The sequence below is a fragment of the Piliocolobus tephrosceles genome, chromosome 15, assembly GCF_002776525.5.
Source record: "Piliocolobus tephrosceles isolate RC106 chromosome 15, ASM277652v3, whole genome shotgun sequence".
In the NCBI taxonomy this organism is placed as follows: Eukaryota; Metazoa; Chordata; class Mammalia; order Primates; family Cercopithecidae; genus Piliocolobus; species Piliocolobus tephrosceles.
The window spans coordinates 8999055-9017509 of NC_045448.1; the positions used below are offsets into that span (position 1 = coordinate 8999055).

The window sequence follows — 18455 nt, forward strand, 5'->3', positions numbered from 1 at the left end:
ACTGCCTAGAGACAGGGCTGGTGTGAGAATTCAGTGAGAAAACCGGGGGAGAACATTTGGCCAGAGCCTGTCTCATGGCTGGGGCTCGGGCTAGTGGAGGAGAGGAGAATGCACACAGATTGCACCAGAACAAGGTAATGATGGTGTGTGGCCTTCTAGGGACCTTGATAATAGTGAGGAGGAGCTCAGAAGCAGGGAGAGATCACTTCCTGCTGGGGCAGCTGGGACATTGTCGTGAAAGACTGGGGAGGGGACAGTCTGGGACTTGACAGCTACCTGGGAAGTGGGCACTATCCCCATTGTGCGGATCCAGAAGCTGGGCTGTTTCTAAGCAGTTAAAATGAGTAGGTAGAGCCGAGGTGCAGGAAGATGGATTTACTCGGGGTTCAGTTGGTTGGACTGTTGAATTGAGCTGGGAGGAGGTAGAATAAAGTCTTGTCAGCTACTCTGGGGCCGATGCACAGGGGCCCAGCCCGGAGCCCACTTCCGGCCTTGTGAATGCCTCAGTGACTTTGCATATTGTCTTTTTGTTCTCTCTCTTTGGAAATGTTCTCCCACACCTTCCTTCCAGTGGATTTCTAGAAATACCCCATTTTTCATGACTCACCAATTGAACACATCCTGTTTGGGGAAGTGATAAGAGAGGAATTTGAGAATGGCATGGAGTTGACTCCTAATGATGACTGGTGCAGGGAGTGGACGGCCCAGCCGTCTGCTTGCTCTGCCTCTCACCTGTGTCTCCAGACAAGCTGAATTTCTCCAAGTGCCGTGTTTCACTGTCCCCACCCGACATATGCCAACTGGAGTTTTTCCTGTCCTGTTGTAGGTGGGGATCTGTGTGTGGCTACAGAGTGACTAATGGTAGAATTAATCAAGTTAGAGATGGGGCCTGTAGTTTTGAACCTGATGAGTTAGATGACCTTTTGGACCACACAGATGGCCAGTCGTCCTATGCACCAGCGTGGCAGGGATAGAGCTTGTGCCAGCTGCCCCTGGGCAGAGTTGTTTTCTTTTTACGAGGTAGCCAAGGCAGCCTTGCCTCTCAGGGACCAGCCCTGGTAGATGGCACCCCGGCCCTTCCCTTTCCGGGGCTCTGATTTTCCCCGTGGCTTGCTGTTATTTCACTCACGGAGTTCGGATGTTGCTCATTCCAGCAGAGGCCGGATGTGTAAATCATCCTGCAGCAGTTCTGTCTTGTATGGCCCGAGGCTCCTTGGTGGGCTGATTGGAAAGCCCAATACATTAGGGAGTGAAGGGAGTGAAGAAAAGAGAAATGGAGGAGGGAGAACTGGAGCTGGGGTACATGAGCTGCTGCGGCAGCGTGGGGAAGGCAGGGGTGTTTAGAGCAGGTCTCAGGGGCAGGAGTGGCTGACAGCCGAGGGGTTGGGCTGGGTAGAGCAGAATGAGCCGCATGGCCTGGCAGCTGTGATGGGAACATTTAAGAAGCCGTCAGGCTGCTGTGTATTAGACGTGTGAACCCTGAGGGTAGAACCCGGAGAACTTGGTTGGTGGATGCAGCCGGCAGCGCCTTCCCGTGAAGGGCAAGGGCAGTGGGCTTAGGCAAATAGAGCCGCTCCACCTGGCAGTTTTGCCTCCCAGGGGACTTCTGGCAAGGTCTGGAGTCATGTCTGGTCTGCCAGGACTGGGGACTGGGGTGCTGGTGGCATCTAGTGGGTGGAGGCCATCATGCTACTACACATCCTTCAGTGCCCAGGACTGCACCCATCACAAAGAAGTACCTTGCCCCAAGTGTGTCTGGGCCCAAGATTGAGAAACCCTGGGTCAGAAGGCTTCAGGTGATGGTGGGCTTGGAGGGTGGGTCAGGGAGGGACAAAGGGATGTCCTTGGCATCTGGTCTGCTTTGGGGCCTCTGTTTCCTGCTCTTGGTGGGCCTGAGTCTCTCTGTAATTTGTGTAGGATGAAGTTGACCTGGACATTTCATAAGCAGAGGCTTGTAGGTAATCAAGTGCCATAAAGTAAAGATCATGATTTTGGGCCACTTGGATATATTAAGTGCATTGACATCTTCAAAGAGTTAGATTGAAATGCTGATCCTCTTGTACTCCTGAGATAGTCTCATCCTTGCCTGTATTATGTTTTTCTGTTTTTTAACCTGTGTTGTGCAGAATGCCAGATGAACTTTTTAGGGGGTATATTTTGATATGTTTTATGAAGATTAATAAAATTAAAATTGTCTTAGTACTGATGTAAAGAGCTTTAATTTAGTTTTATAATTGTCCGTATAAACATTCTTAACGTCTAAAGGAGGATTTTTTACCGGAGAGGCAAAGGGAAATTAAAACTTGATAAAATTTAAAAAATTAAAAGCAACTATTACTCCCTGTTATTGTATGTATGTATGTGTAGGTGGTTGTGTGTGTGCACGTATGAGAGACACAGACAGTGCATTTTAATTTTTTGTTTTTTAAAGATCCTGCCTTTAAATTTGGAACTATAATTATTTGTCAGCACAGTTAATTTTTTTTCTTACTTTTTTTTTTTCTCTCTCTCTCCTTTTCTGTGTTGGAGAAAAGGTGCTGTATGTTGTCTACTTTAGGTTTCTTTTTTGACTGAATGGGACAAGGATAGGGCAAGATCTGAGTGTCAGAAAGATCCCCCCCGAGGCTAGTGTGGGTACCAGGCAGGGCCGGGGTAGGAGATGGGCAGGTGCACCAGGCAGTGGCTAGTGAAGGCAGGATGAGGTCCACGTTGAGGCCAGGGCCAAGGGTAGGGGAAGGCAGGAACAGCTTGGAGAAATAGGCAAGGGGGACAGATCTCTGACCTCTTAGCTGTGGGGGCTGGGAAAGGGGTGGGAATCCAGGAGAATACTGGTTTCTGGCTTGAGTGAGTGGAAGCTTTTTTTAAAAAAGAGAGTTTAAAAAAAAAAAAAAAACCCACACGATTTGATGATTAATGTTGCTTTCTGACTTTTGCTTTTCCAAAAGTGAAAATGGAAAAGTTTTAACAGGGCCTCAACTCCTGAGGCTGGATTAGGACATTTCTCATTTACCTTGTGATTTTTAGAAGATTAAGATGATTCTGACTATTTTCTGAAATTTAGGAGGCACTCACTTGGTCTTTTGGTCTTTTTTTTTTTTGAAGACAGATTCTTGCTCTGTTGCCCAGGCTGGAATGCAGTGGCACGATCTCAGCTCACTGCAGCCTCGACCTCCTAGGCTATCTTCCCATCTTAGCCTCAAGTAGCTGGGACTACAGGTACATGCCTGGCTGATTATTTTTATTTTTATTTTTTGTAGAGGTGCGGGTCTCACTATGTTGCCCAGGCTGGTCTCAAACTCCTGGGCTCAAGAGATTCTCCTCCCTCGGCCCCCCAAAGTGCTGGGATTACAGGCATGAGCCACCGTGCCTGGCCTGCTCCGGTCGAAGGCTAGATTCTGAGCAACCAGGAGACTGAGTCTGCTCACCTGGTGGAGTACATTGTATACAGTAGGTGCCCAGGTTTCTTCTTTTGATTTGGAGAGCAGTTGTCTTGAGGAAAACCAGTGAGATGATCCCGCCTCTTCCCATGATTTCGAGAGTATGATCTCTGTACCAATTCAGAAGAGCCCTGAGGGTAAAGATGTTAGAGGTGAGTGGCCTTCTGCGTCTGACCTGTGGCTCCAGTGTGTGGATCTGTGGGCTGGCGCGTCTCACGTGTGCGGACTGGGGTTTCCCTCTTCCACAGTGGGAGGTGGTCGGTGTGTGGGAGGAGCCATGGCTCTGGCCTCCGACTGCTGGGGTTTGAATTTAGGGTGAGCACTTACTATCACTGTTACCTGACAGGCTGCTTACAGATCTTCACACGGTGAGCTTACTGATGATACACACCAATGACAGTTTAGATTGTACGCTGCTTGTTTGTATTTGTTCTGGTTTTAAAACCTCAGCTCCTCTAGTCTTTGGTAGACACTCTTATGTTATGTCTTGGGCAACTTAGTTCCTCTTTCTGGAGCCTCAGTTTCCCCATATGTAACACCAGAGAGCTGGACTTAGGGGAACCCCTTGGTATTTGACAATACTCCAGGCTTTTGTAAACAAATTGTCCACAGCTTTGCTGAGCTACAGCCACATCCGCTTGAAAAAGCATTGTCTTCCCAGCCTGCGCAGAATCCAGATCAGTTTCATCCATCTTCCCATGGGGGCTGCTCCGTCCCTTGTATTACTGGAAATGTCTTTCTCAAGGGTCTTTTCTGGTGTACAGGTCTCCCTGGAGATGGAAAACCACAGTACCTGGTTTAAGTACAGTGTGGTGTTTGCATGGGGAGGAGAGGCTGAGGGCTATAGCCTCTGAGTTCAGGAGTAATAAGGTATTTGCTTCTCTTTTTGACCAGGTTTTTTTGTGGTATAATTTACATACAATAAAATTTACCCTAAGAGTACACTTTGATGAATCTAACAAATGTACAGTTGTGTAATCTCCACCATTATGACCTAAAACACCCCAAAAGCTTCCCTCTTGCTAACATGACTGGCTTGGTGGTTCTGGAGGCTTTTTTTGTAGATTGTCTAGCATTTCTACATAGATGATTTTGTCTCCTATGAACGCTGTTTGCCTCCTTCCTTCCCGATTTGTTTGCCTGCTCCCACTTTCTCTTGCTGTACTGTGTTCCCTGGGCCTCCCGCAGCCTGGAGGGGCAGAGGAAGAGCGGCCTCCTCCTGCCTGTCTCTCCCAGCCCCTCTCTGTCCCGTGGCGTTAGCAGCAAGGGCTTTGTATCTGCCTGTTAGTGGGTTGCCTTCTGTTGCTAGTTTGCTGATTTTTTGTCATGAATGGGTGTTTAATTTCATCAGATGCTTTTTCCGCACTGACTGAGATGACCATATGGTTTCCCTTTTTTAGCTTGTTAGTGTGGTGAATTACATTTTTAACACTGCAACTACTCTTTGGTGTGGAAGCCTTATGTGTGGGGTAAGCACAGATTTGGTGTCATCATGTTGGGATTTGAGGATTAGCTGTTCTACACTTCATAAGGATGTAGTACATTCAGTTATTGACAGCAGCTAGACTGCATAGTCACTCCTGTGGGGCTGATCTGTTTAATTATCATTGTTGACCTTTTTACTCTTTCATTATATTTTAGGTAGAATGAAGTCATGTGTGTGGTGATGAGGGGGTGGGGGGAGATAATAACAAACTCTTCTGTAGCCTGAACTCATTAGTTCTTATAACCCATAGGTGTAGGTATCATTTTCTTTATTTTATGAATGAGGAAATTGAGGTCCAGCTTCTTGGAAGGTAAGAGAAGTGAGTCCCATTTCCCCTCACGTTAACTGAGCACCATTTATATGCCGGCCATTTGGACCCATCTAAGGGGCACAAAACCATTGTTTTTTGTTGTTGTTGTTGAAACCACAGTAATGGCAGCATCTTTTTTTTTTTGGAGACAAGGCCTCACTCTGTTGCCCAGGCTGGTCAGTGGCGTGATCACGGCTCACTGCAGCCTTGGCCTTTCTGGGCTCAAGTGATCCTCCCACCTCAGCCTCTTGAGCAGCTTAGACTACAGGTGCATGCCACCATGCCCCGGTAATTTTTTTGTAGAGATGAGGTTTTGCCATGTTTAAGTGACTTTCCCAAGGCCTTGTAGCTGGTAAGAAGGAGGTCTTCTGTTTCTAAGTTGAATTCTTTTCCCTGTCCTACTACTTTTGGGGTGGTTTATGGAAAGAAATTAAGTCAGGATGAAAAAGCTAGTCAATTTCTTAGAGCAGTGTAGACAAGATTTTCACAGTTGATCTTCACAGACTTATCTAAATACTGTAGCCCCATTATCCTTGGGGGTATGTTCCAAGACCCTCGGTGGATGCCTGCAGCCAATGAATATTGAACTAGTTTGCCTGCAATCATGGCATGTCTCTGTTCATGTCATGTCTTCCTTCTACAATTTTTTTTTTTTTTTTAATTTGAGACAGGGTCTCACTCTGTCACCCAGGCTGGAATGCAGTGGCACTGTCACGGCTCACTGCAGCCTCCATTTCCTGGGCCCAGGTGATCCTCCCACCTCAGCCTCCCCAGTAGCTGGGATCATACGCATGCACCACCATGCCCAGCAATTTTTTTGTAGAGACGGGGTTTCTCCGTGTTTCCAGGCTGGTCTCAAACTCCTGGACTCGAGCAATTCACCTGCGTCGGCCTCCCAAAGTGCTGAGGTTTCAGGTGTGAGCCACTGTGCCTGGCCCCTCCCACAAGTTAATACTTTTCATCATAACTAAGCACTTGCCATGCGCCACGGCCGTAGCTTTTGCAGTTTGAGATGTGAAGGCAAAGCTAGCATGAATTTATTTTTTTCTTCTTTACCATTTCATGAATAGAAGACCCATTTTACCTTAGATCTTAGCAACCTCAGCATAGGAATTTTTCCTTAAGTCAAGGATTTTCATCTTTTTACTTAAAGGAAGTGCTGTATGACTTCTCCTTGGCATATCTGCATTGCCAGCATCTAGGGTTCTTGTGCTCTGGGACCATTATTATGTAAAAAATAAGGGGTACTTGAACACAGGCTCTGCAGTACTGGGACAATCATCTCGTAACCTAGGCAGCCACTAGGTGACTCCTGGGCAGGTAGCATGGACCTTGTGGTTCTGCCGGACAAAGGGAGGAGTCACATCCCGTGTGGGAGGCAGGAGGTGTGAGATTTCATCTCTCGACACAGAACAGCGAGCAATTTAAAACTTATGAGTTATTTATTTCTGGATTTTTCCGTGGTATATTTTTGGACTGTGGTTAGTGGAAACTGGAAAATGAAACTATGGGTAAGAGGGGACTACTGTATCTGGATGAGTCCAAAAACACATTCTAAGATGAATTTATTAGCTCACATATTTATCTTTTAGGATACAGTCTTTCTTAATTTAGCATGTGTCCTGGAAGATATTTTGTCAGTATTAAGTAATGCTGCAGAATTTTGGTTGAACTGTTGTACATGTAAAACATTAATTCTTTGTTTTCCTGATGGTTTTTGGTGAGAGGTTTTCTGGGAAGTCATTGTCCTGTTACCAGTTTGCATGCTAAACTGGTGCAATTATGAGTTCCTTATCCATCTCAGGGTTGGGGATGTACATACATACATGAGAATCAAACTGGCTGGGTGTGGTGGCTCATGCCGATAATCCCAGTACACTGGGAGGCCAAAGAAGCAGGAGGATCGCTTGAGCCTAGGAGTTTGAGACCAGCCTGGGAAACATGGCAAAATCCCATCTTTTACCCAGGCATGGTGGTGCCGTGATCGCACCACTGCACTCCAGCCTGGAGTCTCAAACCAGCCTCAAACAACAACAAAAAAACTAATTGCTCGGAGTAAATGTTCATGCCTCACCAAAGATATGTGCTGTAATTTTCCTGTTGTGGATATGTATATTTTCAACTCCTCCAACATTTACTGAGTATATGCCAGACACTATACTAACTCAAGGAAAGGGAGGAGAAGGAAAGGGATGGCATTTTGATCTGGACCTCAAAGGTTGATTCTAATAAGTGAGAACTCAGGACCTGGCAGGTAGAGGATTTCATGGTTGCACATGTTAGGGTCCCGGTACGTTTAGGGGAGCATGTTAGACAGATTAAGAACTTTGTTATCAGGCGGACACATGTGAATTTCAAACCCGGTTTTACTACTTGGTAACTGTACTTCTGGGCAGGTTGGTTAGCTTCTTCTAGCACTAGTTTCCTCATATGAAGCAAGGAGGAGAAGGTGTAATGTGTACCTCACAGGCGTTCGTTGTGTTTGCTATCTTGGAAGTGGAGGGGGAGGTCTGTGCTCTGTGTTGGAATGAAACTTTTTTTTTTTGGCCAGACAGTGGTGGTGGGCGTTCTTTGGACCGTGATCTTAGGGGCGCATGCTTTGGCGGTTTACAGATAGAGATCTGACCTGGTCCACGGGAAGTGCAGATTCAGTTCCTTGCTGAGACTGTCAGGAGCTCTTCCATCACCTAGCCCTGTGCCAGCACATTGGTGGTGCTTGGTAAATGTTTGTTGAATAAGTGCACTAAGGCTTCACTGTAACCTCTGGTGATCTCCTTCTGGAAGCCTTTTTTTCTAGTAGGGTCACACCTAGAGGAATTGGATGCTACAAACTGTGATAGACCCAGTACCGTACTTTAGCCGCTGTGTCTAGCTTGACCGGGATGGGCACTTGTGCCCTCAGCCTGGCTTGGAGTTGACATCTCGTGTTGGGCAATGTGTGGGCTCTGTTCCCGGAGTCTTCATCCTGAAGCTGCTGGGGCTGATAGCTGGTCGCCGGATCACCTTTCAGAGGAATGCAGTCCAAAGGCATTTGCTTCCTCAGGATGGATGCAAGGAGAGAATCTTCAGCTGATCATCATTTTATCCCATTTTTCTGTTGCCTTTACTGCTCCAAGTTTTCTTTCTTTTCTCATCTCCTTTATGGAGGAAAATTGCCCTCTCTGGGGAAGCATGATGCTGGGGAAGTAGGTTGTGATTGTCTGATGATTGTCAGGTGAGACTGTTACATGTGTTCAGACCATTGTATGTGAGACGTTGGTGCACATTAGCTCCTGCTTTGATATAACTGAGGCCCAGTAACAACAAACAAATTTTTGCTCCAAAAAAGAGGTGTAAGCAGCATTGTGTGCTTTCTTTATTTTGGCCTACCCTGCATGATGGCTTTAAGTATTATTGAGAGAAGCATATGGATTAACAAAGAGGTGTACTTCACTTTCCAAGAACAGGAATGTTTTGCCCTAGCGAGCCTTTAAGATTTTTTTTATAATGTACATTTTTGTCCATAGATTACAATCACTGTTGTTTAGGAACTCAGATGGAAAGTGTGACTGAGTCAGAGAAGTAACTGTTAAAATACAACTTTGTTTACAATATCTGCTTTTTGTATGTCAGGCAGATGAATTGTATTAAAATACTTCCTAGGTCTAGTTTGGTAGAAACCAAAGATATATCTGTATTTGCAGGAAGATTGGGGAATGAGATAACGTTTCCACTTACAGAAGCTTGTTTTGTTCTTACCTAGATTAAGTTGAGGCAGAATGCATGTATAACCAGGGCATTCTGCTACGTAGTCACTCATTCATCTGCTCATTTATTCAGTAAGCACTTTGATTGTTTACTATGCTGGTTGCTGAGGATTCTAAATATGGGCCTTCCAGGACTCACAGTTTAGTTGTGAGGGACAGATACAAGTAATTAGGAAATAGTGTAGTAAAAATAGCCAGCAATTTTTGTTCCCTCCCCAGAATAAGTGTGCTGTTTGTGTGTGTTAGTTTTTATGAAGTATGTATATGAAGCTTTCTTTTGGGAATTAGTGGGAACATGACATGTACATAAACTCATCGTTAAAAGCATTTGAATATCAGCTGGGCACGGTGGCTCACAACTGTAATCCCAGCACTTTGAGAGGCCGAGGTGGGCGGCCTGTAATCCTAGCACTTTGGGAAGCCAGTCTGGGCAACATGGTGAAACCCCTTCTCTACCAAAAAATACAAAAATCTGGTGGTGTGCGCCTATGGTCTGAGCTATTGGGGAGGCTGAGGTGGGATAATCGTTTGAACCTGGGAAGCAGAGGTCGCAGTGAGCCAAGATTGTGCCACTGCACTCTAGCCTGGGTCACATAGTGAGACCCTGTCTCAAAACAACAACAGAAAGAATTTGAACGTGTTCAGACTTTCAAATATAGAGTACCTCAGCAAGGTACATTGAGATTAGGAATAAGTTAAAATGCTTGTCTTTGGAAGATTAAGTGGATGTTAATCTAAGCCAAGTGGATTCTGTAAAACCCTGAAAGAAGTTTTCTGAGTTTCACGGTGTGAACAGAACAGAGAACCCTTGATGAGAACACCTGCGTAGCTCCTAGCACAGAGCGTGCGACATAGTTAACGACCACAGGAAGAGCTTGACGCAAACTTAAATATCAAACTTAGTTGAGAAGCGTTTCGCATTAAGCTCCTGTGCCTCAGTGGCCTGGCACTTACTGGGTTGAAGGACAGAATCACTAACCTGGGCTCTTACTACCATTGCAGCCCAGTGTCAGTGACACTTAGGGACTGTTCCCTGAGCACCTTCCCAGGTACCCAGAAGTGTTAATAGGAAGAACAGGAGATGGATTTAATGTGTATTTATTTACAGTATATGAGAATACATGATGTGAAGGCAAACCCTTTTCACTAGATCCTTTCTGAGGCATCATCAAAATCATGGTTTTATGGTTTTTATGGTTTAAGGCTAGGAAAACTCAGTTACTTAGCCTTTCTGCAGAGAACTGCTTATTTGACAGGGTGACACGATGGTGTGTGAGTTCAGTTGCTTTTAGCCAGCATTACTTGAAGTCCTCCCGTCATATAAAAGGTAAAAGCCTGAATCATGCAGGCCTAGGTTTGGAAGTGAACTTTTACCTCTTATTGGTAGTGTGGCCTTGGGCAAGTCACTTTGACACCCACTTTCTAGGACTGTGGTAATAATATTGTTATTAATAGAGTTTCCAGGAACCCGTAGCTTGATTTTGGATGCAGAGAGCTGGGCTTCTCCCATGTAGGAGCTTCTGGTTTGAGAACCACCAGTAGCGATGGCTTCGTTGAGGAGGGTGCTGATGTGACTAGCTGTCAATGCCAGTGTGTTGCTGCCGTGGCTGTTACATTTGAATGGGCTCTGGAGACACCTGGGGTGGGTGGGGGCTGCCTGACACAGAGCCAGCCTGCCTGGGCACTTCATCGGCTCTGTGCTTACTTGAGGGCATTCACTGTGCTTGGTGTGGAGGGTTCTATAAAAACAAACCCTAAAAGACTAGTCATACATTTATTGTTGGTCATTTGTCAGAGTGATGACAGTTACCGTCTGTAACCTACACTTAGTTTCTGAGTCATTTTGGTGTGTGTTGCTCGAATATTACTTTATATCTTCCTGACTTCTGAATCTAAAAGAGCACCACTCTTTCTCTTTGTTTCTTCAGTCAGAAAATACCTACTGGATGCTGGTGCTGCATCTGTGAACAGAGCACACAGAAATCTGGGCCTGGGGGCACTTGCAGAATTCTGCTTGCTTTCCTTCCTCCCGTCTCTGCAGTCTGACGTTGTGTGCCATGCATTAGCCGGTTCATCGTCTGCCTCCACTAGAGTGTCATGGACGCTCCTTGGGGACAGAGGCTTTGTTTTCTTCGCCACCAGATCCCCAGTGCCCAGAGCAGTGCCTGGGGCAGAACTTGTTCTCAATAAATAGTTTGTTGTTGTTGTTGTGGGGCTTGGATGCAGGATTTGAGCCCCACATTTGATTATATAATAATTAAAAACAAGCCTACGGTGGGGATGGCTATCACAGTTCAGAAGGTTCTGTGGAAAGGACAGGAGCGTAGTGTGGCCTTGTTGGGGGAAGGAGCTCTGTGTTGGCTGGCAGGAGGCCTGGTTTGGGGGCCTTGGCTTTATCCCTGAGCAGCTGCTTGACTTCAGGCAACTCTTTACGTTTGAGTGAAAAAATGGATGGGATTCTCTGCATGGTTTCTCCAAACCCATACTCCTTAGACATTTAAAACAGGTGGACGGAACCCGCTTTTCATTTCACCTGACTTCTCAGTAACCACTTATTATACTGAGCAGGTAAACTAGTGTGAAAATTTTATTAAAAAAAAATTTTTACAGACAGAGTCTTGCTCTGTTACCTAAGCTGGAGTGCAGATCATGGCCCACTGCAGCCTCGACCTCCTGGGCTCAGTGATCTTCCTGCCTTGGTCTCCCAAGTAGCTGGAGCCACAGGCGTGCGCCACCATGCCTGGCTAATTTTTTAAAACAATTTTTTGTAGAGACAGAGTATCGCCATATTGCCCAGACTGGTCTTGAACTCCTGGGCTCAAGCAATCTGCCCGCCTTGGCCTCCCATGCTGGGATTACAGGCATGAGCCACCATGCCCAGCCCAACCTCTGTGAAAATTGTAATCATCCACCTGTACATAAAGTTTCATCCTGCATTCAGAATAAAGAGAACTGTGAGAGGTCTTCAGTTTAGTCATCTTTACTACAACTTTCTTTCCTTTTTTCCTTAATGCTCTTGATCTTGTCACATCCAAATGGTTTAATCCAGTGTGGCTCGATGTGGCAGAGGCTCATTCCTGGGATACTGCTGGCTTCTACACAAGTGTGTGTACTGCCTCATGTGGAGAAATTGTCCAGGGTTTTTGTTTTGTTTGAGACAGAGTCTTGTTCCATCATCAGGTTGGAGTGCAGTGGCATGAACTTGGCTCACTGCAGCCTTGACCTCTTGGGCCCAAGCTGTCCTCCTACTTCAGCCTCCCATGTAACTGGGGCCACAGTATATACTACCAAACCCAGCTGATTTTTTAATGTTTTTGTAGCGACGGGGTCTGTGTTGCCCAGGATGGCCTTGAACTCCTGGGCTCATGCAGTCTGCTTGCCTTAGCCTCCAAAGTGCCGGGATTATAGGTGTGAGCCACTGTGGCCAGCCTGTCCAGTAATATTTTTAATTGAGAAGGGCCTTCTTTCTGACAGCAGTCTATCTGCTTGTGAGTTTTGATGGCACAAGCTGCATGGATCTGGTATTGGGGTGGCAGCAGCTGGAAATCCTAATGAGGATGAACTCTCTGCTTCTCAATTAAGGAGACTGACTTGCCTTTCACCAGAGGCTGCTGTCTTGGAACCACTCCAAGTCCCCAGATGCCCAGGGAGTCCCGGACGGTCCCCGGTCCTCATTTGCACAAGGTGAATCAGTTTAGCAATTTGCCTGCCTAATAGGATGTTGCCCTCACGGACCTTATTACCTCATGCGCTGCTTTCGGTCCATCATTTAGCTTTTTGATTTGAGTGCTTCTGTGGATTTGCTGGCTGCGTCTGTTATTATAGAAGGGTTTTTAAGGCAGCCATGTGTAGTGGAAGGACTACGGATGGGCAGTGGGTTCCAGGGTTCAGATCCTACCTCTGCTGCTCACGAGCTCAGATGTCTTTGGTCTTCAGATTCCTCATTCTGAAATTTGGGAATGATACTCAGTCATTAAGTGAAATAGCGTTTAGAAAGCGCCTAGACTGGTGCCAGACGCGGAGTAGGTGTTCAGTGAATGCAGAAGCTATTCCTGTTATTTTTTGCACTTGCTGACAGTTCCTATCCTTAGATAGTCTCTGTCTTTAAACTTCATGTGCCTCAGGTTTAAAATCTGCTGCTCAACTCAACTGATCCAGGAAACTGCCACTTTTTGGCCCTAATTCCCACTGTCCTCCTCCACCTCCCTCACTGATAACCTCTTTATGATATATCCTCCCAGCTCTCAGGCATAATTATGCCCCACTTATCCAGAGGTCAGACTTTTAGCAACCTCTGCCATCTGGAACATGTCCAGGAACTGGAAGTCAACAGAAAAGGCCTCGGAGCTCAGCTGTCCTCGAGTCTGGGACAGACGCTAGGTGGAGAAGGGGTGGTTGATGGAAGGGGGGCGGCTGACAGCAGCAAGAGATGGCAGGTGGCCCAGAAGACGAACTCAGCAGAGCAGGGCCATCAGCGTGGTGGCCAGCAGTTCTGCATCCCACACTAACCACGGAGGCCATGCAGGCCCGTGTTTCGAGTGGGAATCTTTGGTGCTCCCAACAATCCTGAGTATTAAAGTCAAATTATATTCAATGTTTATTAATAAAAGAGGAAAATATAAAATCTCTTTTATAGCCAAGATGATTTTTAGAAAATCCTTTGGTATCTTGGTGTCATTTTTTTTTTTTTTCTGGATAATTAGTGTATGTGCAGCCCTTCATTTTTCAAGCACGGGGAAAATGCCAATGTAGAGAGGATAGAACACGGGCTTTGGAGTCGCAGTCCAGGGTGTGCCCCTTGTTTATTCTGCTACCTCCTTGCTAGTTGACCTCAGGGAGAGTCAGCGTTTTGGGTCTCGGTTTCTTCCTCTGTAAAACCTCAGAGGTGCGTCAGAAGAAATAGGCAAGATGCTGATGGTGAGGTCTCAGATACCCAGGCCCTGGCTGGGTGTGGGAATTCACTGCTTCCACTATTTACTTTGCTTGTAACTTCCACTCCTATCTACCAGCCACTTGGTAAACTTCCTTACACCATTTGACATGTAGGTTGTATGTTTCAATTAGATTGCAGTTCTTTATGGCCAGGGACCCTGACCCTGAACCTAGTTTTTTGGTGTCTCTGAATTCTTCCTGATGTGGACTCTGATGTGAGCTCAGTGTTAGGTGGCAAGGAGGCTGGCCCTGTGTCCACCTGTCCTGGAAGCTCTCAATTTCCCTGAATCCAGAAGGAGGTAATTTGTGTAAAATAACGCTGTCCTCTAATTTGCGTAAATTCCCCCCAACTCAAATACATAGGATCCTAGAATTTTAGGTCTAGAGGAGATTTTATTTTAGCATTCTTATGGACAAATTGCATGTTTTGTGGCTGGGCCGGGCATGTAGGGGCTGAGGGGCTGTCATGTGGCTAAGGCCACACAGCCAGTCTGTGGTGGAGCCAGGCTGGCCCCCTTGGGGTCTCCTTAGCTCCAGTTTCTTTCCTCTGTCTGACAGCAGTGGTCTCATGTCTTGTCCTTCCTGCTGTGAGCTTCAGCCTCAAACTCCACCTTGAATGTGGAGTGAACTTGGAGTGAACTTGGTCTGTGGCTCAGCCTGCCCGTGGCCTGTCTGCCCCATTCTGCCCTCATGTCTCTAGAGAGGATGGCAATGCCTTCCCCATATATGTTCACTTCTCTGATGATTGTGGTGTCTAATGGGTTTCATTCTGATAAACTTGAGCCACTCACTTGGGCTTGTTCTTTGCTCTGATGGAGAGTAATTTGAGGGGCTGTAATGACACTGTGCCTGCTCCAGACAACCCCTAGGAGCTTGCGAAGATTGCCCTGTAGGAAGAATTGCTGACGTCCTGTGAATAATTCCTGGGAAGGAAATGCCGGGCTGACCCATTACATAGACTGCATAGCCATGACTTAGCAGGGTGGAGCACCCACATTCTCATGTGGACAGAAAGTTCACAGTCTGAGTGAGGCTGGGCGCTGGGTTGAGATTGCTGGCATGGGCCTCCTGGTGCTGCAGGCAGGTGTGCCCAGGCTGGCAGGGGAGCTGCATGCACTGCCACCCCCAGAGGAGGGCAGGGCTGTGTGGGGACAATGCAGCGCATGACCGAGGGGTATGATCAGAGAGAGGCTACCCTGAAAACCCTCTGCTAGGCTTCCAGATGTTTGTTTTGGGCTGGTCCTGCTCATGATCTGTGAGAAGTGTGTAGGAACGTTGGGCCACCCTCTCCTGCCCATCAAAAGGCTACATGCCACGTGGAAGGAAGGCAGGGTTTGGGGTCAAATCTGGGTGTACCACTCTTCCCTTCTTCCCATTTTCTTACTTGAAATATTTACTTACTCACTTGAGTTTCAGTTTTATCATCTGTAACATGAGGAAACTAATATCTACGTCAGTTGCTTTGTAGGGTTTCATAAAGCTAAACTAATACCCATGATCTCCTTGGGGGCAGAAACTGTCAGGATCATTTTTGGCATTTAAGACGCTACCTGGCACAGAGTGGTCACGTAACATTTGTTCGATAAAACTCCATAAACTGTAAGGAATGTTACACACATGGTAATTACTGCTAATAATTCAGCAAATGGTATTTGACCACAGACTTCCTGCCTAGGCACCAGGGGAAGAGGGGAAAGAACACAACATGTAAATGCATGGTTGTCCCTAGGGCTCCTGGAGTTCTCATGGTGCCCCAGGTGCAATGCATGACTTTAAAGGTGGGAGTGGGGATGCAGGGTGCCAGACATGGGACCCTTGGGTGGGAATTGGGGTCCCGGATCTTTAATCACTTAGGAAGCCTTGGGAGGTGTAAAGCGTTTTCCCATTCCACAGAGGGTAGAAAAGGATACAGGGCACATTGCAAGTGCAGCATGGTGCTCTTCATTGAAGCCGAGGCCACAGTTAACTGTCGGTCAAGGTTGGAAGCAGAAAGCAGTGAGCACCCAGAGAGGAACGGGAATAGGCTGTGGAGCTCAGGAGCTCTGAATCAGAGCCAGGGTGGAGCGGAGGTGTCTCAGCCCCTGAGATGCTGCAGTCTTCCTGTTAATCTGCCTTGTGGAATTAAGCTATACCTGCGGGTCCTAGGGATGTGATTCAGCACAGCCACCGTGGGCCATCTGTGAGCAAAGTGCTGAGCCCACCGTGGTGGAGATACAGAAATAGACAAGACTCGGGGCTTGCTCCCAGGGAACTTAGAACAGTGAACTATGAAACAAGGCGGGGTGAAAGGCAATTTCTTGTAGAGATAAGTTGGGAACCCAGAGTGGGCAGGCTCACCAAGGAGGTGGCAGTTGAGTGGATCTTGAAGGATCTGTAGAATTTGAATTGGAGACAGATTAGAGGTGAGAAAACACACTGAGGTGTGGAAACCCACAGGTTCTTCAGGGCTCAAGTGGACCAGAGTGGAGCGTAGGGGACTGGTAAACAGATCACGAAGGAGATTTGGAAGGGAGGAACGCGGCCAGAGCGTTGTCACATCGGGAGTTTATTCCGCAAGCAGAGGTGGGCCCTGTGGATTTCCCTCAAGTCACTTGTTTTACAGAGAAGGGGACTGAGGTTATGGGGGTGGGGCTGGCATTTGACTTCGTCCCACGCCCTCCCACCTTCTGGGCTCCATCTGCTTGATATTGACGTGCAACAGCCTTGGGGGACCTGCCCTCCCCGTGGTCCCCGTGGGAGCCCAGACCTGGGGAATCTGGCTGAGTCTGGCTGCTCAGTGGGTCTGGGCACAGAGCATGTGGAGAAATTGAGAAGCTCGAAGCAGAACAGCTAATCCTTGATGTCCATCAAGTGGGTTTTGTATGCTTAATGAGTAAATGTGCATTTTACACTTTACTAAAATGCATGACCTCATCTGACTTTCCTTTTCCCTCCATCCCAGCTGGTGAGTTGGGGACTCACTGACCCTTGGGAGGAGGGGAAGGGAGCAGCTGGGGGGCGCACCTTGTTGAAATTGTGGGGTCTTTCCTGGGGACCTTCGGCTTTGTGATGGGAAAGTGGAGTGACTGGAGGACATCAGCATGTCAAATGGAACGCCTTCAGGCATGACGCAAGGGGAAGGTGGTTGTGGCTGAGGGCGAGGAACAGCTGCCAGGAAGGAAGACTGAATGTGAGTTTCCTGGCAGTGATGGACGGAGCAGAGATGGGCCTGAGGCCACTGACACGGGGCTTTAGGAATGGGAAGCCTATGCCCACACTGCTTATTTTTTTCTTTCCTTACATTTTTTTTTTTTATTGTCATCTGTAGTTCATTGAATGTTGTTCATCAGTTATTTGAAACAAATCAGATGTACTTGGGAAGTACTGGCCAGTAGATGTCAGAGTGTTAGCCTGTACAAAACCTTCCCTCTGGGAAATGCTGAAAGGAGAGCCTTCGTGTCACAAAAGCTGTTAACACACACTGTGAGACGCTGACATGCGCCTTGGAGAGAGGTCACTGAGGCCAGGGAGGGCAGGCGTGCCTCACACCAGCTGCTGGGACTGCATTGGAGTGAGGCCACTGAGCCTTGAAGGTCAAAGAGCAGATGACAACTGACAGTAATTGATGAACCAAGGACTACAGGAAGAGTCATTTTAAATAAGGCCTTTGGGGCTGCATGCAGTGGGTCTTGCCTGTAATCCCAGCACTTTGAGAGGTTGAGATGGGTGGATCACTTGAGGCCAGGAGTTCAAGACCAGGTTGGTGAACAGTTCCGTCTTTATTGAAAATACAGAAAATTAGCTGGGCATGGTGGCACATGCCCAGCTACTCAGGAGGCTAAGGCGCGAGAATTGCTTAAACCCAGGAGGTGGAGGTTGCAGTGAGCCGAGATCACGCCATGCACTCCAGCCTGGGCAACAAAGTGAGACCCTGTCCCCTCAATTTCCCCCCCCCCCCAAAAAAAAGCCTTTGGAAGACAGTTAAAGAGTTTAGGAGCATGGCTGGGCGCGATGGCTCACACCTGTAATCCCAGCACTTTGGGAGGCCGAGGCGGGCAGGTCACAAGGTCAGGAGATCGACACCATCCTGGCTAACACGGTGAAACCCCGTCTCTACTAAAAATACAAAAAATTAGCCCGGCGTGGTGGCAGCACCTGTAGTCCCAGGTACTCAGGAGGCTGAGGCAGGAGAATTTCGTGAACCCGGGAGGCGGAGCTTGCAGTGAGCTGAGATCGCGCCACTGCACTCTGGCCTGGGGGACAGAGCGAGAGACTCCGTCTCAAGAAAAAAAAAAAATTAGGAACACAAGCAGATAGTGCTTGGGCCCGATCACTGGTCCTACCCCAAGCATCCTGACATTTTAGTTGTTCACTGCAGCCCTCAAAAGCTGCCTGTGCATCCCTGAGCCCCAGCCAATCACAAGGCAACAAAGAAACAAAAGTCATTTTTTGATGTTTTTTAAAATCAGCTGAATTGAGGTCTACTCTGCATACAATAAAATTCACCAGTTTTTTTTTTTTTTTTTTTTTTTAAACAGTTTCATTCTTGTCACCCAGGCTGGAGT

At 47.2% G+C, this 18455-nt stretch overlaps 1 protein-coding gene across 2 annotated transcripts in view; it reads left to right on the plus strand.

Moving 5' to 3' along the window:
* Positions 1-18455, plus strand: part of ASAP2 (ArfGAP with SH3 domain, ankyrin repeat and PH domain 2) — a 199863-nt gene that overhangs the window by 27115 nt on the left and 154293 nt on the right. The window lies entirely within an intron of this gene.